Consider the following 22,717-nt stretch of genomic DNA (forward strand, 5'->3'; position numbering starts at 1 on the left):
TGCTATTGAATATATTGTTTGGCATTTCATAACTGATCCTATGCAGCATTGAGCAAAAAGAAAAACAAAATAAAACAAAATTCAGTTTTTTAGATAAAGTTTTTCATATCCATCTTTAAGTATATCTATATGAAATTATTTGTAAAACAAGATGGGAATAAATAAATGGTTGAATAAAGATATATTTTGATTTGGTCTAATAGTAGTTGTCTTTCTCTTTAACAGAAAAATGTTAAGCTAAAACTTCTGTGTATCCTTGACTTTTATCTACTTGTGATATCACAATTCATACCACATGAAAGTAATTATAGAAATGTACTTTCTTTTAATCACTTTATTCCTTTTCTGATTTTTCTTCTTTATTTCTCTTTTTTTTGTTACTTGACAGAAGAATCTCAATGATTAAAAATTTACAATGATTTTTGTGGGCAATTCATAAATTTATGAATTTTAAAATGTGACATTACATGCCACAGTGAATATTTTTGCAGACAGGCAGCACTATTTTTAGTATATGAAAGGATGATTCTGTATCATTCTCAAGAGAACATAGTCTGTGTGAGAGGTTTGGGGCTGGCCATTTCCTCACAAAATTGAAATGAAAAGAAAAATAAATGAATGGACAAGTACAAGACTTGTAATATTCACTACCATTGTACTGACGGTAAAAAGAATAAAAGGGAAAAGTGAAAAGAAACTGAGTTTTTATAGTTTGACAAAAAAGGTCAACAATGAACAATAGAAACAATATTAAATAAGAAGGCAATAGCAAAGTTAAAAATCTCCTTCTTTTTTCTCATTTCCTTGCTTGTCTCACTATGGGGAACCATTAGTTCCGCAGTTGTTAAAGACAAGATTCCTACTTTTAAAATACATGTTTTTGTTTTAATCAGCTTCCAGTTTCACATTTGCCACACCCTGGGAAGGAAAAGTTGCTTCTAGTTCCCATCAGCTTGAAAGAATTAGGATGATGACATTATTGTGGTAGGAAAGTTTTTAATACACAGTTTGGTAAACTTTTCACATGAGGATGAACTTACCTAGCCAATTAACAAGTGAAGCCATACTGTTTGCTTTCATTTCATGTCATTTCACCAGAAATTCTACTTTTCTTATATTAATTAGCATATTCTATTTTGGTTTTCTAGTATGGGGACATTATTGGTCATAACAGCATGTGTTTCTAAGTTAATTTATTAAGTATAGGCATATGAATAAGAAAAATACAATAAATAAAATATATGAGGACAAAACTACAGATCAGTTAAGATTTAAAATAAGTAATTATGTTAAACAGGTATGTAAAAACATTGTGCATCATATATGAAAATTCATAAACAAAGGCTGAGTGTATAATTTCCATTCCTAAGGTCATTATATTTTTGTGACTTCCCCACCCTCATCAAACACACATTTGCTTATTATCATAATAAATTTTGTCCATGAGATGTAAATATTTACATAATCTTATAAAAGAGAAGTTTAAATATAATTAGGACATAATTTATTTCTACTTACATAAATATACCAAGGGAAGCATTCTCTGACTTCATTACAGAAAAAAGAAATTTTATAAAATAAGTCTCAAAAAAGAAACTATTTCTAATATCTATTATTTGAGATAGTACTATGTCAGTGTACCCTTGGGGATCACATCTGAATGTCATATTTACCTAGTAGCTGTAAAGTATATTGAAATAGTATACAACTTAGGGCAAAAACAAGACTTTTTTTTTTTTTTTTTTTTTTTTGAGATGAAGTCTCACTTTGTCGCCCAGGCTGGAGTGCAATGGCACCATCTCGGCTCACTGCAACCTCCACCTCCCGGGTTCAACGGTACAACGGATTCTCCTGCCTCAGCCTCCTGAGTAACTGGGATTACAGGCGCCCACCACCATGCCAGGCTAATTTTTGTATTTTTACTAGAGACAGGATTTCACCATGTTGGTCAGGATGGTCTCAAACTCTTGACCTCGTGATCTGCCTGCCTCAGCTTCCCAAAATGCTGGGATTACAGGCGTTAGCAACCATACCCGGCCAACAAGACCATTTTGACAAGGGAGCTACACGCAAGTCAATGCATTAACTTTTTACCTCACAGGCACCTAAGTTTAAAATGTGCTTTAAATGGAAGATTAAGTTATTGTGGTATCTCAATTTCAGATGAGCTGATATTTGTCTACATCTATAAAAACTAACAATTGAAATATCATACATTATGTCTTGTATGAGTTGTGCATTAGAAAGAACAGAGATGATAATTTGCTCACTGGGCACGTGGCTCTTGGTAGAAAAGAAGAGGAGATGTACAGGAGGGGCAATTAAAAGGGAAGTTTTAATTAGGATGGAATGTCAAATGACTGATTCAATCACTATAAACAATCAGGGGTTCAGACCCTTATTCTAAGGTACTCTAAAAACCCTGTCTGTTCTGGTCTGAATACTTATGTCCACTTAAAATTTATATGTCTGAACCTAATCACCAATGCAATGGTATTAGGAGGTAGGACATCCCAGATGTGATTAAGCTATGAGGGTGGAACTCTCATAAATGGGATTAGCGTTCTTATAAAAGAGGTCCTAGAGAGTTGCCTTCACCCTTCCACCATGTGAGGACACAGCTGGAAAGTGCCCTCTAGGAACAGACCTTCACTGGATACCAAATCTACTTGATCTTGGGCTTTGCACCATCCAGAATGGTGAGGTATAATTTTCTGTTGTTTATAAGTTAACTATCCAGTCTATAGTGTTTGCTTCAGCAGCCGAAATGGACTGAGACACTGTCTTATGTATACTTTTTTAGTTGCATTTGTTTTTTTAGGGGTACTTCCTCTAGCTCCATTAATAATAGAACAAACATTCTTTTTGAAAGATTTCCCTTGAAAACTTGAGAGTACTGGTCTGGAGGAGCAGGAGACAAGGTCCCTGCCTTGGTAATGGCAGAAACTATATCATGAGTATCAGTTACCTCACGTGTAAAATGGGCATACAAATATTTTACTTCAATAAGAAGAAATCTACTGTGTAGGTCAGAGGAAGTGCTTGGGATTCACTCTGGCAGATCCATCTTCCATGATTCCTGTGATTCAGACCGAGTTAGTAGTTGATATAAATGGCAAACTGTAATTTCTTTCAGAAGTAGTTAAGCATATACAAACTTTCATTAATTCTAAAAATTCAGACTTAAAAAATCTTGAAATCAGAATGATTCATCTGGGTTCCAGATCCTGTATACCAAAAGATTTCAACTATCATAATTTTTAAAAATAATTGTTCATATATATAAATAACATTGTTCAATAAACATTTTATATGAATAATATATCAAATGCTAATATTTCCTGTAGTATCAGAAAATATTGCAAATCGTAATGAATGTATTTTAATTTGTGCATAATGAGTAAGATAAACCTTAATTTAGTCTTACTTTTTTCTTAAATCAACTAATGCTTAAAATATCTCCACTTTCCCTGTATTTAGTGTGTGCCAACTCACTTCACAGTCAAAATTGTAGAAAAAATATTGAAAAATAAAACAGAGATGAAAGAAGAGCTCCAGATTTAGTATTGACTGGTGTGTAATATAATTTATCCAAATGTAACTCTTGGACCTCATGTTCTTCGCTCCTCTTGGGACTAGTAATGGAGAAATATATTTTTTACCTGCTTTTATATTTATTCTTATTGGATTGTATTTTATGTCTTCCCTGCAAAATGTGTTGAAGACTATTTCTTCATAAACACAATGGATTGAACATATGTGTTTATTTTCTCCCTCAGCATCAAAAGATAGTAAGTTAGAAAAAAAGGATTAATCACCAAGAATAATAGAATGATAGAACATCATAGCACAAATTTTTAAAACATTTTGGAAAAGTATAAAGCTGACAGCAGAACTGCAACTGATTCATGAAAGCAAAGGAAGTTACAACCTAAGTGCATAGGGCTGATGCCTATGAAACAGTACCAGTTTTTCCGGTAGAACACCTAAAGTTCCTAGGAGAAATAAAGTAGTCTGCAAGTGTGGTGAGGTGGTTTGGCTCTATGTCCCCGCTCAAATCTTATCTCAAATTGTAATCTTCATGTGTTGGGGGAGGGGCCTGGTGGGAGGTGATTTGATTATGGGAGTGGTTTCTCCCATGCTGTTCTAGTAATAGTGAGTGAGTTTTCATGAGACTACTTGATGGTTTAAAACTGTGTGGCAGTTCCCCCTTGCTCTCTGTGTCTCCTGCCACCATGTAAGACATGTCTTGCTTTACCTTTGCCTTCCACCATGATTGTAAGTTTCCAGACACTTCACCAGCCATGGAGAACTGTGAGTCAATTAAACCTCTTTTCTTTATAAATTACCCAGTCTCAGATAGTGTCTTTATAGCAGTGTGAAAATGGATTAATGCACAAAATTGGTACCAAGGGTGGAGCACTGGTATGAAGATACCTGAAAATGTGGAAGCAACTTTGGAACTGCATAATGAGCAGAGGTGGGAAGAGTTTGTAGGGCTCAAAAGAAGACAGGAAAATTTGGGAAAGTTTGGAACTTCTTAGAGACTTGTTGAATAGTTTTGACCAAAATGCTGATAGTGATATGGACAATGAAATCTAGGCTGGGGTGGTTTCAGATGAAGATGAGAAACTCATTGGGAACTGGAATAAAGGTCACTCTCACTATGCTTTAGCAAAGACACTGGTAGTATTTTGCCCCTGCCCTAGAGATCTGTGGAACTTTGAACTTGAGAGAGATGATTTAGCATACCTGGCAGAAAAATTTTCTAAGCAGTAAAGCATTCCAGATGTTACCTGGCTGTTTCTGAAAGTATACATTCATATGCATTCACAAAGAGATGGTCTGAAATTGGAACTTACATTTAAAAGGAAAGCAGAACATAAAATTTTGGAAAATTTGCAGCCTGACCATGAGGTAGAAAAGGAAAAATGTTTTCTGGTGAGAAATTCAAGATGGCTGGAGAACTCTGCACAATTAAAGAGGAGCTGAAGGTTAATGGTCAAGACCATGGGGAAAATGTCTCCAGGGCATGTCAGAGACCTTCACGATATGCCCTTTCATCATAGGCCTGGGGGTCTAGGACGGAAAAATGGTTTGTGGGGCAGGCCCAAGACTCCATTGCTCTGTGCAGCCTCAGGATATGGTGCTCTGCTTCAGCTCTAGCTGTGGCTAAAAGGGGATGTACAGTTCAGGCCGTTGCTTCAGAGAGTGCAAGCCCCGAGTCTTGACTTCTTCCATGTGATGTTGGGCTTGTGAGTGTGCAGAAGGCAAGAGTTGGGAACCTCTGCCTAGATTTCAGAGGATGTATGGAAATACCTGGATGTCCAGGCAGAAGTCTGCTATAGGGGTAGAGCCCTCATGGAGAACCTCTACTAGGGCAGTGCAGATGACAAATGTAGGATTGGAGACTCCACACAGAATTTCCACTGGGACACTGCCTAGTGGAACTGTGATAAGAGGACCACCATCCTCCATATGCCAGAATGGTAGATTCACTGACAGCTTGCACCATGTGTCTGGAAAAGCCATAGGCACTCATGCCAGCCCATGAAAGTACATTGGGGGCTGTACCCTATAGAGCCACAGGGGCAGAGCTGCCCAAGGCCTTGGGAGCCCACCCTTTGCATCAGCGTTTCCTGGATTTGAGACATGGAGACGAAGGTGATTATTTGGAAGCTTTAAGATTTAATGACTGTTCTGCTGAGTTTCAGACTTGCATGGGGCCTGTAGTCCCTTGGTTTGGGCCAGTTTATCCCTTTTTGAATGGGAGCATTTACCCAATGGCTATACCCCCAGTGTATCTTGGAAGTAGCTAACTTGCTTTCGATTTACAGACTCATAGGTAGAAGGGACTTGCCTCATCTCAGAAGAGAATTTGGACTTGGACTTTTAGGTTAATGCTGGAATGAGTTAAGACTTCTGGGGACTGTTAGGAAGGCATGATTGTGTTTTGAAATGTGAGAATGATATGAGATTTGGAAGGGGCCAGGGACAGAATGATATGGTTTTGCTCTGTGTCCCTGCCCAAATCTCATCTTGAATTGTAATCTCCATGTACTGGGGGGGACTTGGTAGGAGGTGAATGGATCATGGTGGTGGTTTTCCTTATGTTATTCTCATGATAGTGAGTGAGTTCTCATGAGATTTGATGGTTAAAAGTGTGTGGCAGTACCCTCCTCACTCTCTCCTGCTGCCATGTAAGACATGCCTTACTTCAACTTCGCCTTCTGCCATGATTGTAAGTTTCTTCAAACCTCCCCAGCCATGTGGAACTGTGAGTCAATTAAACCTCTTTTCTTTATAAATTACCCAGTCTCAGATAGTTCTTTATAGCAGTGTGAAAACAGACTAATATAGCTGGAAAAAGCTTCAGGCTAGAAATAGGCAATCAGGTTCACAGCAGCCTCTGAGAAGTAGGCCTAGAAAGAGGTATTTAAACCAGAGTAGGAAGAGAGGCTGGGATGGTAGTCTCTAGGTTACAAAGAGATATAAATTGATACTTACATGATTTAACTGAACACTGGAAAATTATTGCATGGAATATCATGTGTTATTGGTGTATAAATAGGTAAAAATACCTAGAAAACCAAGTAAATTATGAAAAATGACCCAAGAAAAATAATCATAGGAGAAAGAAAATGTGAAAATAACATGCCACTTGACTCCATATAAGACAATAGTAATCTTTCAAAATTTAAGCAAAAATTATAAAAATGTAGCAACATAGAGGTAAAGTAGCAGAAAGAGATGATGAAGGGTAGCACTTTTAAAATCTCAACTATTATAGCTAGCGTCATTGAATCCAGTCTAAAATTAATGAATACATAAACACCACATATGCATCTGCTACACGAATGGCAAATGTAGGTGTCTAACTCAGTAGGCATCCTCCCATGACTCCTGTACAGATTTTTTACTATCTGCTGTCATGATGGACTGACTATCTGTGATGCAGGATAATAACCAATATAGATATGGTTACCTATTTTTGTTTGTGGGGTTTATTCTTAGGGGGAAGTTGTTCTCAAAGTAAGATGTACTCTGCAATAGTCCCATTTTCCTCATTTTATGTCATAACATACTACCTGAAATTTCTATGCTTTTTAAAAATTACTATTTTTTTTTTTTAGAGATGGGGTATCCCTATGTTCTCCAGGCTGGTCTCAAACTCCTGGGCTCAAGTGATCCCTTCAGCCTCCCAAAGTGCTGAGATTACAGGTGTGAGCCACCACTGCACCCAGCTATGCTTATACTTTTTTATTTTTTCTTTTTGAAATGGAGTTTCACTCTTGTTGCCCAGGCTGGAGTGCAATGGTGTGATCTCAGCCCACTGCAACCTCCTTCTCCTGGGTTCAAGCGATTCTTCCTGCCTAGCTGGGATTACAGGTGTGCACCACCATGCCCGGCTAATTTTTTTGTGTTTTTAGTAGAGATGGGGTTTCACCATGTTGGGCAGGCTGGTCTCAAACTTCTGACCTCAGGTGATCCTCCCACCTCTTCCTCCCAAAGTGCTGAGATTACAGGCATGAGCCACTGTACCCGGCCACTTATACTTTTTAAAAAGGAAAACTATGACAGTGCTCTTCATAGAATAAATTCTAATACATATGATGAGGTTTGCTTTGCTTATCTAAACCAAATAAAATTCATATAATCATAAATGGAACTTTCAGAATTCTCCTTAACTCAGTGAAGACTTTCTATCTGCTCTCGTGGAATTTTGCATATTTACATTATGACATTTATCCTATTGATTATATTCATTAGGTAAGAACTCTATTTTATTCACTTTTGTATTTTCAGAATCTGTTACAATGATTGAATATAACAAATTTTAAAATAAAAATATGATGATAAAATGAACTACCTTTATGTGTTTGTTACAAGAGGCTTTTAAAATATTAAAAGTATAATTATAAAATAATTTACATATTAAAATAAAAACTTTATGAGACCACATATAAAGAATTACAGATTCTGATCTTGGTAATGTCCTTTAGGCACCTAAAATGTTTTCTTTGTTTTAAACTAATCTCTTAGTCAAGGATAATGCTAATCCTATGTAACATACCCGATACTGAATATCAAAGAATGTGGATACTCTTTAAAGTTAAAATATTATGTGAGAATGCAAAATTTGACTCTCCCATTGCCATCAATATTGGGCTAATGGATTTAGATATAGGGGATCAGTTAATAGATATGAGAATGCACACAAAATTTATGAAAAAAGTATAAGTAAATAGAGATTTTAGTACTTGGAAAATATGAAATAGGTAATGTAAAACATAGTGTGAGATTATTGTTGTTGAAAAGGAAATATGAATGAAGATAATTACCTGTCTAGGTTTATTATAAGTATCAAATACATTCATTATATGGAAAATTTTAAAATAACCATAAATTAGATAATTTCTTATTGTAGCAGTATTGTTGCTTAACCGTAAAACAGCATGTGTATCTATATATATTGAAATATTTTATGTTCAGAAATATTTTATGTTTAACATGTCTGATTACAGTTCTGCATATAGTTATATATATGTATAGTTACATATGTACACAGATATATACATGTATATGATATTTATATAGGAGTTATTACTGTGAATACATTGAGTGGCATCGCCTTCCAATACTGCCTCTGAGCAGAAAATTGGGTGTTGAGAAACTATAGAAACATGTTATATTTCTGTTTTAAATTACTCATCCTTATAACAGAGCCCAATGATAATTTAACATTTTATAATCAGCTGAAATCTGCTTCATTTTGATTGTCGAAATTTAAGTTAAATGCTTTATTTCTTAAACAGAAAAAAATTGCAACTGTAGGCTATCTAATTAGTCATACGTCAAAAATTTGGATTCACATTTAATATATAGTGCCAGATATATTAAATTTGCAAGCTTTTATCAATCTTTTTGAAATATAGTTGAGACTTACCACTAGAAATGAATATCAGAATACATTTCTTTAATATGAATAAAAGCGTGTGCCACATCACCCTTTAAAAATACCCAAAAAGCAAGATGATAAAAATTATATACTCTTGGTTAAACATATATGTTATTGTCAAATGAGTTACCATCTTTGGTCTAAGAGAAATATTAACTCCAGGCTTAAATTGGGAAAATATACGTAGGACATCTTGAACAAAATGACTCATAATGTGTGTTACTTTCTTGCCATCAAATTTTTTCTACAGAATTCATTTTTTTTCCATGTGAAAGTAAGGAACAGAGATGGACATAAAATAGCAAGATTCACAAGGAAAATAAAACTCTATAGTGTTCACTATTGTTCATAGTGATGATTATTGCTTCTAGTACATTGTAGGTATATAATCAAATATGAATAGATTATAATGCAAATAAACAACTTCATGTTTGCAATGGGGTCTAGTTCTATTTCTTACCAGTCTCTTTATGTTGGGTATGTAACAAAAGTTCAACTAGTTGCATCAACTATCAAATGAAGATAATCAGTTTTCTCTCCAGACTTCTAAGAACATAAGTTAAACTAGTACTTTTAAACTTATTTGTAAACTGTAAAATAGTATGCATAAAATACAAGCAGCTTTCACTTTGGACAGGTAGTGTGGACTGTAAATGTCACTGTGCTAGCTGATATGTTGAAAGTGATTTTTAATAATAGGAAAAATTAAAAAATTACCATAATCTTTAAAAATTTGTGAAACAAAATGTGAAAAACATTAAAAAGATTTTACTGTTATTTATAAATATAAAAGGAAATAAAAATAATAAAATTAACATTTTTTAGTATACTGTAATTCAAAACATTAGAAACAACGAGAACTAAAATGTTTTCTTTCTTTGCAAATAACTTATCAAAAATATATTGATTATTGCTTGCCTTCTCATAAAGCTGACAATACCTATTGAATGATCATTTTTATATTCATTGGTGAATTGTCATATTTCTTTCTAAGTTTAGATCAGCTTCCAACATTTTATTTTTTGTACTTACAATGTCATGAAACATTTGAGAGTTCCTTTAATGTGAAGTTGTTTTGCAGCATAACTTCAGCTGGGACCTTGTCATCCTTTTTGTCACAGCCATTTTCTTATTTACGTTGATAAATTTGCCCTCCCTCAGTTCCTCTGGCTGTGTATCTAGAGTCTCAAATGTCAAATACCAACATTCTCACATTCAACTAGCTCTTCTATGATTCCATTTATATTTGATTCAAGTTTCCTTCTAGCATTATCATTTTTGCTCTTGCTGTACTTTCATCTTTGTTGACCTATTCTTTCTTTTAATTACTGATTTTTGTAAAGTGGCACATTGGTGGGTTTTTCTCTGAGAAACAAGGAGGCAACAGAGAGATGTATGCTTAGCTGTCTGAGAATGAAGTGAACATAGTGACCAAGCCCTGGCACACTGGCACACTGCAAAAGCAGTGACATATGTGGTCACTGATCACGATGGGTATCTGTTGTCATATAGTAGGGATTTGTGATCTGAAGAGCTAGCAACCAAGTTTTTACTTTTTGCAGTTGTCCTCACTTAATATAATGTGGTAACTGAAATGTGAACTATGCTGTTGATTGACTGGTGTTATTTAACTTATTTGTGTAATTGAAATTCACGTCTATCGGAACCAGGCATGGTGGGGATTGCATTTTTATTATGCCCATATCTCTATGAAGTCATTTTGCTAGTTTTCCATAGAAGAATGGAACTCTTCATAGCAAATCAGGCTTATTTATTATTTGTATGATAGGCAATGGCTTATAACTGAAGGGGTTAACAGTTTTTTTATTAATATGAGGAATGATTTGCATGGTAAATAGATTGACTATATCTTAAAGAATCAAAACATAATAAATTTCCTTGATAAGAGCAAAGTTTATTCTAATCCCTTTTAAATTTATCACAATACAAAAAATTGTATTTAGCAAATCAGATTTTGATAGGAAAACATTTCAATTTTAAATAAATGCTGTACCTGTAATTTCACTACTATCCCAGTAGAGACAATTTTCCCTTGTGAAATTTTTAAAAATAGTAATAGGAAGTCACTTAATATAAAATTAGAGCTTCAGTTCTTTATTCAGAAAAGGTGACAGATGATCTTTTTTAGTGTTTGGTTCAAATTGTGCTATATACACAGGTTTTAAGGAAGAATCTGAGGTTACACAATGGAATGAGAATGGTATGTTGCTCTTTCACAGAATATTATTTCCAAGTGATTGGAGGGAACTTGATATAGTCTTCCTCTTAGAGTTACAATATCGTTGAGAAAGAAGAAAGAACTTAATTTGAAAAGCACCTCTCTAAGCTTTCCCTCAATATACTTTGCATTAAAGAGGACAATGAAAATGATTACATCTAACTGTAGCTGAATTCACTTCCATTTTCTAGCTATTTGCATTATATGTTATACAAACAGTATCTGAATATTTGTACTGACCCAGTAAATTTTTCTTTTGTCTCTTCATGAAGTATGTTTTTTAATAAACATAATATTTTGTATAGTTTTTGCTTTAATGGTAATCAATTATTATATAAGAGAGCTAGTTGCAATCAAACATTACAGAAGAGCAAGACTTGAATGATTAATATTATTTACGTAGCAACCAGATTCTAGTCTATCAAACGTGTACTAATTTTGACTTTTGTTTCTTCTTGGGAAATTACTGCATGCAAATATGTAGCCATATCCTAGCTGTTTTAAAAAAAATCAAAGAATGACATAAAAAGCAGGCAAGCAACAAGTTATGTACTCTACACCTTATGGTATATTATCACCATTTTTGTGAAAGTTTCTTTCTCTTTTTTCTTGTGTTTCATTCTCCTTCATCCTTATTCTTCACTTCTCTATTGGCAACATTCAAATACATTTGAAGTATGTCTTTTTACTAATATGCTATTATTTTGCTTCACATACTTTAGAGCAAAAAATGATATGCAATAAGTGTCTTGATGTGGCTTCAAATATATTTCATTCATTGCATCTAATTGTTTTATTACATAGTGGTTCACCAAATTTTACTTATCCATACCTCCATTGATGAGCATCTAATTTGCTTCTCTCTCTCTGTTACAGCAATGTTACTAGGAAGAATATTTTCATATATGTCTCTATTATAGACCTGTGTGACAATTTCTCTAGGATATTATCCCAGGAGCAGAATTTGGATTATGTAGCTGTGGATTCTTAGTTTGATTAAGTGCTACCATCAAAATTGTACTTCAGCATGGCCACACAAACCTATACCTCAACTTGTATTTTTTTGGCGCTTTTAAACTTCTCATTTTCGTTTTTTGAAAATTAACTATATCGTTTCCCATTTTACTAATAGAGTTGCAGTCTTACTCCTGTGGATTTGTGCATTCTAGATAAAGGAGTTTCTTGTCAGTTTTAAACATTGCAAATTTCTTCTCCCTGTCATCTGGTAATTGTATGTTAATTCTATCTATGTCATTATTTGTTTGATATCTTAATTCATCTTAATCAAACTCATTTTTTTTTGCCTTAAGGTTTGTTTTGTTTTCTATTTTATAATAGGAAATTTTCAACTCTGTAAAACAAGATATCCTGAATTAAGCATTTGTATTATTTTGCAAATGCTGGGTAGCATTTGTTCTATTTATATTTTTGCAACAACTTGTATAAAATTGTAATTGATTTCTCCTTGAACATTTGTGTAAGCACACACTTAAGCAACCAAAGCTGTTTTAGTATTATGAAATCTACCAGGATATATGATCTCAAAATTGATTTTATAATAATACATGATAAACTTCATTATAGTACTTCTTTAAAACACTAGGAATAAAAGGCTATTCTGTATCAATGTCCTGTTTAGTGGCATAAGACTAAAAGGATGTGGTGCCTAGTCTCCAGTGATGGTTCCCAACAATCTCTTCCCTTCCTGTATGCACAAGTCACACCTCACATGGAGGTAAAGCTTAATTGCCCTTCCCTTGAAGCTCATCTGCTTTTGTGCTCATTTGTCTTTGAATGCAGTCCATGAGGAGAGTAAAATCAATGACAACTGATCTCTTAGCTGGTCACCAGTAGCACCCTGTCAACCATGGAAATGAGGCCATAATGGAGCTTCCAGCCATCCAGAACTTTAGTGAACTTTATGTAAGTTAAAAAGATTGTCCAGTCACTTCCACGAATTGTGAACATTTATAGGTTGTAATTTCAAGCCAACATATTTTGGAATAATTTGCTATGCAACAATAGGTAACCAGAACACGGGTTAAAAACAAAACCTAAACAAGTATGCTTAATAGCACAATTTTTACTTGAAGTTTTAGTCACCTCAATAAAGATAAAACAGATATAAGAAATAAAATATTAAGAGGGAGAAAAATTGTCAGTATTTGGAAATCATGTTTTTTACACATGTCTAATAAATATAGTATAATAAAATATAAAATGAAAATTTATATAACATTATTCATCTTTAAGAAATAAAAAGCATTAACTATGGTAATTATAAAAGACTACTGTTCTTCATAATTTTATTAAATATAATAGTGTCTTGTGGGCTTTGTCATCAATTTATAGGTAATATATACGAAAAATAAAGCAATATGCTGATAACATGTAATAGATGAAACTCCAAAATATGATACAGAGTGAAAAAAGTCATATGCAAAAGAATATCTACTGTACAACTTCATTTACATTAGGATCCAGAACAAGCAAAACTAATCTGTGATGAAAAAATCAGAAGAGTTGTTGCCTCAGATGGTTGTGGGAACTGAACGGGAAGGGGCACAAGGAATATTTTGGGAGTAATGGCAATGCCCTATATCTCAGGAGAGATTTTGGTTACACAAATATATACATTTGTCAAGGGCATATGATTGAGATTAGGGTGTTCTTTTTGCATGTTCTTACTCATAATTGGGAGTTGAACAATGAGAATCCATGGAGAACACATGGACACAGGGAGGGGAACATCACACACTGGGGCCTGTCAGGGGCTGGGGGGCTGGGGGAGGGATAGCATTAGGAGAAATAATTAATGTAAATGACGAGTTGATGGGTGCAGCAAACCAACATGACACATGTATACCTATGTAACAAACTTGCGTGTTGTGCACATGTACCCCAGAACTTAAAGTATAATAATAAAAAAAGATTTGGGTGGTTTATTGTACATTTTATATGAAAATATTCTAAATATTAAACTGATGAATGATATACATGCTGAGGCATTTATTGGAAAGTGAACAGAAGTCTGCAATTTATTTGAAATGCATAAAAATATGAGGAACTAATAGATGGGTAGAGGCATGGATATAACATATGCAGTACAATGGAAGAATCTAGGAGGTGGCTATACGATGTTCAGGATAATGTTATTTCTATTTTGTGGTACATTGAAAAATTTTCATAATAAATCGCTGGGGAAAATACAGGATGAAGGACAATCTTATACATTAATGGTGAGAATGTAAATCTATACAACTTTTCTCTAAAATGATCTCTTGATATGTATATAATACTCTTACCAAGCTTGATATAATAACTAAAAATCAAGAAATAATACAGGCTGGGCCCAGTGGCTCACATCTGTAATCCCAGCACTTTGGGAAGCTGAGGCAGGTGGATCACATGAGGTCAGGAGTTTGAGACCAACCTGGCCAACATGGTGAAACCCCTTCTTTACTAAAAATACAAACAGCCAGGTGTAGTGCTGCGTGCCTGTAATCCCAGCTATTTGGGAAGCTGAGAAACTAAAATCGCTTCACCCCAGAAGGCTTAGGTTGCAGTGAGCTGAGATCGCACCACTGTATTCCAGCCTTGGCGACAGAGCAAGACTCTCTCTCTCTCTATCTCTCTGTCTCTCTCTCTCTATATATATAAATAAAATAATCCAATAGTAAGTGATAAAAAATAGTAAACACAGCTTCATGTTCATAAAGATGCATTAAAAATAAATGCCTAGTTTTAAGAATAGTTAAGTAGTTTTTTAGATAAACTTTTTATTTTAGAATTGTTCTTTGGTAGGCTGAGGTGGGCAGATCACTTGAGGTCAGGAGTTCAAGAGAAGCCTGGCCAACATGGTGAAACCCTGTCTCTACTAAGAATACAAAAATTAGCCAGGCGTGGTGGTGCACACCTGTAATCCCAGCTACTCGGGAGGCTGAGGCAGGAGAATTGCTTGAAGTCGGGAGGCAGAGATTGCAGAGAGCCAAGATCATGCCAGCCTGGGTGACAGAGCGAAATGCTATCTCAAAAAAAAAGAAAAGAAAAGAAAAGAAAAGAATTGTTTTAGATCTACAAAAGTATTGCAATGACAGTAGAGTTCCAATTTATCCTGTACTGTTTCCCTTATTGTTAATATCTTACATTATTATGGTACATTTGACATAACGAATAAACCAATACACTTAAATATATACTTAGTTAGATTTTCTTAATTTTTACCTAATTTGTGGGTTAAATATTATGTAGCCATTAAGGCAATTTTAAGGTTTTTAACAACATAATAAAATGTGATTCAATATTAAAGAAGCAACATAATTCTTTCTTCTTGTATTTCTTTTCCATTGAATTAAATATTTGGTGTTCAAATATACATGTTTATTGTTTGAATGGGACGAAAACATAAAGTTCTATTTAAATCACAGTTAGTTAGGAATGACTTTATAACTGATATTGAGCTATAGATTTTGAAACAGGTATCTCAACAAAATATCAACAACCTATTTCCAAAGAAAATATTTAATGTAAAGTAACTTTTGTATATGTTTTCCCAACCCATTGATACTAATACATAGTATTGTAATGGAGTTCATCTGGTACAAAAACCCATACAATGTGTTACAACATAGGAAAGCAGAATGAAAGCTGACACATAACGATGCCCATCAAAATGTAGGAGGAAACTGGAAACAGATACTGTGTTGGGGAGTAATGGCTGTTCTAATGTTATATGGTGTGATTTGAAAAGGTTACTTAAAATGGGATGTGTAGCTCTTTTGCCCCAGGATCATGACTGCTATACTCATGATTTATTTAAACATGTGGCATTCTACAATGCTCTCCCTCCATAAAAATCATCTTTAGCCACCTGGGTGATGTTAACTAGGAACTAATCATAAACATCTGGTTAGTTTACATACATGTTTTCTTTTTTCCATATTTTCCTTAAATGAAGTATCTGTCCACCTTCATACAAATTATTCTAGCTTAAAAAAATTGTCTCATAAAGAAAAAGGAAAGGAAAATGCTTCTTTTCAGTGCTTTTGGTACCAATACTTTTTGTTTATTTCTTGGACTAACAATTTAACAAAACTTGATCTGCTTAAAATACATAGTCTCTTACTATATCATGATCTCTGCCATTTTCTCTTTAATTTAGCAATGCATTTTTTTACTTATGAATAATGGCTCATGACAAAGTATTGCATTAGAAGAGCAATAAAAAGTTTTTCAAATTAGTCTTACATAAACTTATTTTTCAGAAATATATATATAGCACTTAGGTTATGTATAATGTTTAATATATAACATTTAGGTATTCAGTTATAAATGTTAGTGAAGACTCCTCACTTAATCATGTATTAGCTGTATTCTCCCTTCCTCTCTCTCCCCGCTGCATTCCCCCCCCCACCGACTTTTTTGAATTAATCTACAAATTCTTGCTAAGCACTATATCCTTTACAGTATGCTTGTAGTACTAAGCTTCTTTCTAGAATTTACAAAAATCTAATTGAATTACTCATTTTTTTGTCTGTCTTCACCACACTTTTGTACAGGGAAACTACTGCCACGAAAAGCTGAAACTGTATGAACATCAAAAATATTTTCTCTTTTAAATTCTTAAATTCTGATTTAATCCATATTGTTGAACACAAATTCCTAAACGAAAAGTACATACCAGAGGGATAAGTCTGCTGTTAGCTTAAGCTTCAGGATCTTCATGATCCACAAATGTTGACATTATCCTTTAGAAAAAATTTTAACATGATCTCCCATGTGATATTTTTACTCACTTCCATTCTCTCCTCTTTTTCAATTAATTTTAAATATTTTGCCCCAGACCTATTTCCATCAGAAAACTACCTAAACTTCTGCTTAGTTTGTCTCTCCACATATATCATAAGCCTAGATGAATGTTTGTGGTTTTTATTTTGCTTTTGTGTGTATTCTGTGTTTTAAATCTCTAGCTAGATTTTAAATAAATTGAGTGCACAGGCTGTTTTCTACTGATAAAATACTCTGCAGAAAGTAGCTACTTCATAAAAACATGGGCCAGGGTTACAATGTGCTCCATATAGAGACATAAAGGTCTTGTTTTTTTTCTATTGAATGCTCTCGTTAAACTAATATTTTTATTATATTTTATTTATAGAATTGGATAATTGAGCTTAATATTTTCACAAAGCATGACAATAAGAGCCCTTTAAAGTTATATGTTGAATTTTATTTTAAAGAATAGAAATTATTTCAGAAATATAATATATGCCATAGGTATTCTAAGAGAATTTGCAACTATATTTCCTGCAGTATTTAGAAAAATAAAAGGCGGAAAAATTCATTAAGAATAATGTATAAAGAGAATTTTTTAAAAACTTAAAATGTAAATTCCAAATATCTATATGGTAGTTGAACATGAATTTCTGTTACCACTGTGGTTTCTTTATACTGACAATATAGTGTTTGATCTCTAGAGTCTCTTACCAACCTAAAAGCTATGTTAGAATATTTCTATGCATTTTTTATTAGACTTATTTCTCAACAAATTTTGTAAGGCTGTGGTTTATAGATTAATGCCTAATAACAGACAAATTTAAAAATTACTTTGACAAGTGCAATGCATCCTTCTAGATTATACAGAACAGCTGCCAAGGAACACTTGGGCAACCTTAAATTCAGCAGATCTTGATATTTTCTTCTTAAGCCTGAGAAAGACTGCTTCAGTTCTAAATTCATCTAAGAGAAATTATACATATATTCAAAAGGGAATCCACAAGAACTATGAAAATATGGGATGAATTTATCTTGCAGTATTTTCCCAAGGTAACAATTTATATTCATGGTGGCTAAGTGTTTAGACTGAAGCTAATGTTTAGCTATATGTACGTTGCTAACATTATACATAAAGAAAAAAACAGCCAATGAGTATTTCAGGATTCAAACTAAGGTTGTACTACAAATCAAAAAATTGAGCTCAAGATAGGCAGAGCCTTGGAGTAGGTATGGGGGAGGAAGGTGGGTGTTTGATACAGGTCTTGCTGTATTTTACATATTGGCAGTGCAACCTAGTGGATATGTATAGCAAACAACTATAAATGTGATTGATTCTGAGTTTGAGAAAATCTAAATACAATGTGAGGTTTTAGAGAATTGATAAAGAGATAAGAAAATGTGTCTAAGCACAAAGTGAGTTGAAAAGAAAGAAGGCAAATTTTCAAAAAGAGATAAAGCCAGCCAAATAAGTATCAAATGATGATAAAAATAAAGAGAAATGAAATTTTAAAAGGGGAAATAGGTTTTAAATGTCTCATGGAGCTATAAAAAAATGAGATCCTGGCCTTTGCAGCAACATGGATGGAGCTGGAGGCCATGAGCTAAGTGAATTCATGCAGAAACAAAAGCAAATACTGCATAGTCTCACTTATAAGTGGGAGCTAAACATGGAGAACACATGGACATAAGAAAGGGAACAAGAGTCACTGGAGTCTATTCGAGGGTGGAGGGTGGAGGGTGGGTGGAGGGCAAGGACTGAAAAAGTACCTATTGGGTACAATGCTGATTACCTTGGTGACAAAATTATCTGTACACCAAACCCCTGTGATATCAAATTTACCTAAGTAACAAAACTGCGCATGTACCTGTTGAACCTAAAATTGGGAAAGATAAAAATAAAAATAAAAACAATAAAGGTTAAAAAATGCTGCATGGAAATAAAGTTAATAAAACGGGAACAAAATTGAAGCAGACCTACAATTTGTCAAGTAAGTTTAAAAAATAATTTATTAAATTAAAAAACCTCAGGGCTACAAAGTCATCTGTGTAAAATCAGTTTTAAGAATTAGGGTATTGGCGCCTGTAGTCCCAGCTACTCGGGAGGCTGAGGCAGGAGAATGGCGTAAACCCGGGAGGCGGAGCTTGCAGTGAGCCGAGATCGCGCCACCGCACTATCTCAAAAAAAAAAAAAAAAAAAAAAAAAAAAAAAAAAAAAAAAAAAATTCCCAAGTTTAGAAATATGTCACATCTGCCTCTCTTATAATTCACATGAATTCCAATTATTGTGGAGGTAGATTTGGAGGGCTGCTTACTGAAAACTGATTTATATTATCATTCAGTGATTTTGAACTGATTTCTCTGACTTAACTGAATCGAACAGATTCTGTTTAATATTGAATAAGCAATCACTAGAACTGAATCTTGCATTCAAGGAACTTTCAAGGAGCTTGAAATCTAATTGGGGAGTCAGATACATCAAGAGATAATTTCCGTATGGTAAGTCCATGATTGATAGATGAATGGGATGTATGGGATGCTGTGGGAGTGCCTAGGCTGTGCGTTCAGTTCAGCCTAAGATTTTTATTTTATTTTATTTATTTTTTATTTTTTTATTTTTATTTTTTAATTTATTTATTATTATTATACTTTAAGTTGTAGGGTACATGTGCATAACGTGCAGGTTTGTTACATATGTATACTTGTGCCATGTTGGTGTGCTGCACCCATCAACTCGTCATTTACATCAGGTATAACTCCCATTTTTTTTTTCTTGTAAATTTGTTTGAGTTCTTTGTAGGTTCTGGATATTAGCCCTTTGTCAGATGAGTAGATTGCAAAAATTTTCTCCCATTCTGTAGGTTGCCTATTCACTCTGATGGTAGTTTCTTTTGCTGTGCAGAAGCTCTTTAGTTTAATTAGATCCCATTTGTCAATTTTGGCTTTTGCTGCTGTTGCTTTTGGTGTTTTAGACATGAAGTCTTTGCCCATGCCTATGTCCTGAATGGTACTACCTAGGTTTTCCTCTAGGATTTTTATGGTATTAGGTCTAACATTTAAGTCTCTAATCCATCTTGAATTAATTTTCGTATAAGGAGTAAGGAAAGGATCCAGTTTCAGCTTTCTACTTATCAGCCTAAGATTTTTAAAGAAAGTGATGTCTAATCTAATCTTAAAGGATGAGTAAGAGTTTGCCAGATAAAAGTGAAGGGATGTTCCTAATCCATGGGACAGAATGAGTCTAGTTTCAAACATGTGGAACAGTGTATATTGTGAGGAGACCTAAGAATTAAAGTCCAACACTTTCTTGTCAGATAATAATAACCAAAAGCTTAATTGACCCAGAACTTTTTGTCAAGGAACACATTTGGTTTGCATTTTTTTAACCAATAAATCCTAGTTTTGGGATTTGGCTATGCATTTCTACAAAGCAAATTGCTTTTTAAGAAGGATATCAAGTTCTCTTGCTTTAATAAGGTATCACATTCTTTATAACTTCTGGATATGATTTAAAATTATATTTCAAATATAATATTTACAAACTTCTCTCAGAAGAAATAAAGATAATAAACTATATGTAATGGTTGTGTACAGGCAGAGAAATATAGGACAATTAACACTCAGTGGAGAAAAAAGATTTTTCAATGTAGCATGAGCGTGGCATCAGCCACCCAAATTTGTTTAACCAGAACATAATTTCTTCATGTATACCACTTGATTATAAATGTTAGTAATATAAACTTTCTTAAGAAAGTTTTACATTTTCTGATTGCAAATTATTGGAAAGAAGAAAATGATGAGAATCTGTATTTGGTAATGTGATGATTATATATATTTTTCATCATTCTTGTCTTCTTTGTATACAAGTATTACAGAAATATTTTAGCAGTAGAGGAAAGCATGAGTATTGACCTTTTCCATTTTTGGGGGTAAAGAAATTAATTTGCTCATCTATATGATTCACTCAACAAATAGTTATAGAATTTTGTGCTCACTAGAGATGCAGAGAAAGAAGAGAGATGTTTTTCATTTTCTTGGTAAGTCAATGCTCTGTAATTACCCAAACCTTTCCATTTCCTCCTGGAGGATCTCAGGGTTGGTGTGCATCATAGGTTATTAGGGAAAGAATAGGTCTTAAACATACTTCTCTAGAACTAAGAGGCATCCAGAAAGATCAGTGACTACAATCAAACTATTAAGTCAGGTAGGGTTGTGCTACAGATTTTCTCAATTTCACAAAGTTCATAAATCCCAATCAGGTAGCAAGGAACCCCTTCCCAGACTAAAACCAAAAAAATACTCTAAAGCAACATTGGCAAACTTTTTCTGTAAAGGGTCAGGTGATATTATTGGTTTTGTGAATCATAAGGTCTCTATAGAAATTATTTGACTCTGCTGTTTAGCACAAATACAGCTATAGATAGTATGTAAACAAATGAGTATGATTACGTTCTAATAAAAGTTACTTATGTAAGAACACTGTGAGCCAGATGAGGTTTTTAAAATTAAAATCTAAAACAATTAATTTAATTCAGATTTATAATAAAATAGTAAATATAAATTAAATAACTTACATTTTATAATTTACATTTACTTATAATAAATAATTAAATTCATTATTAGATAATAAAAGCTGAGTTTCTCAGTCCCACGAACCATATTTACATGCTCAATAGCAACACATGACTCATCGCCACCATATTGGAGAGTGTGGATTATAGAATATTGGTATCATTGCAGAAAATACTATTGGACAGTACTGCTCTAGAATTTCTTTGTAGCACCTGACTACTCTATTCTAGACATAGGAAGATGAGGAAGGGGTGGTTAAGTTTGATCTTTCTGAACATCCAAAGAGAAATAATGCAAAAATGTGGTTAGGAAGTTCTAAGAAAATATATAAGACCTGTTCTTTATTTGTATTATGTTCTGGTTAAACAAATTTGGGTGGCTGATGCCAGTCTGATGCTACATTGAAAAATCTTTTTTCTCTAATGAGTTTTAACTGCTTATCTTCCTCTGCCCATACACAACCATTACATACAGTTTATTATCTTTATTTCTTCTAAAAGAAGAAATGAAGAAGGTAAGACCAGTTACCTTCACCATATTTTTTAATTAAAAAATTAAATTTTAAATTAAATTTATAATTTATAGTGGACAAATAGTGATTATACATATTTATGGTGTACAATGTGATGTTTAAATGTTTGTATACATTTAAATATGCACATGCCTGCTAAAAACTGATTTACATTATCAATAATATAAATTATAATGATTAAATGAGGATAATTAACATATCCATCACTTTACATATTTATTATTTCTTTATAGTGGCAACAATAAATATCTTCTAGCTATCTTGAAATACATGTACATTGATATTTGCTATAGCATGCATAGTATTCACTATATGTATTTAATAGAACTCTAAAACTTTTTTTCCTATCTAACTGTAACTTTATATCTATTGATCAATGTCTCCTCATTCCTGCCTGTAACCTCCCCTCCTCAGCATGTGGTAACCACTATTCTACTCTCTACTTTTGTAAAATCAACTTTTTTTAGAGTCTGTGTATGAGTGAGATCAAATATTTTTTGTTTTTCTGTACTTGGCTTAATTTACTTAATATAAAGTCTTCCAGGTTTATCCCCATTGCCACAGAAAATAAGATTTCATTGTTTTATGGCTGAATAGTATTCCACGGTATAATATATATACCATAGTTTCTTTTTTCATTAATCTG

The sequence above is a fragment of the Macaca nemestrina genome, chromosome 3, assembly GCF_043159975.1.
Source record: "Macaca nemestrina isolate mMacNem1 chromosome 3, mMacNem.hap1, whole genome shotgun sequence".
Lineage (NCBI taxonomy): Eukaryota > Metazoa > Chordata > Mammalia > Primates > Cercopithecidae > Macaca > Macaca nemestrina.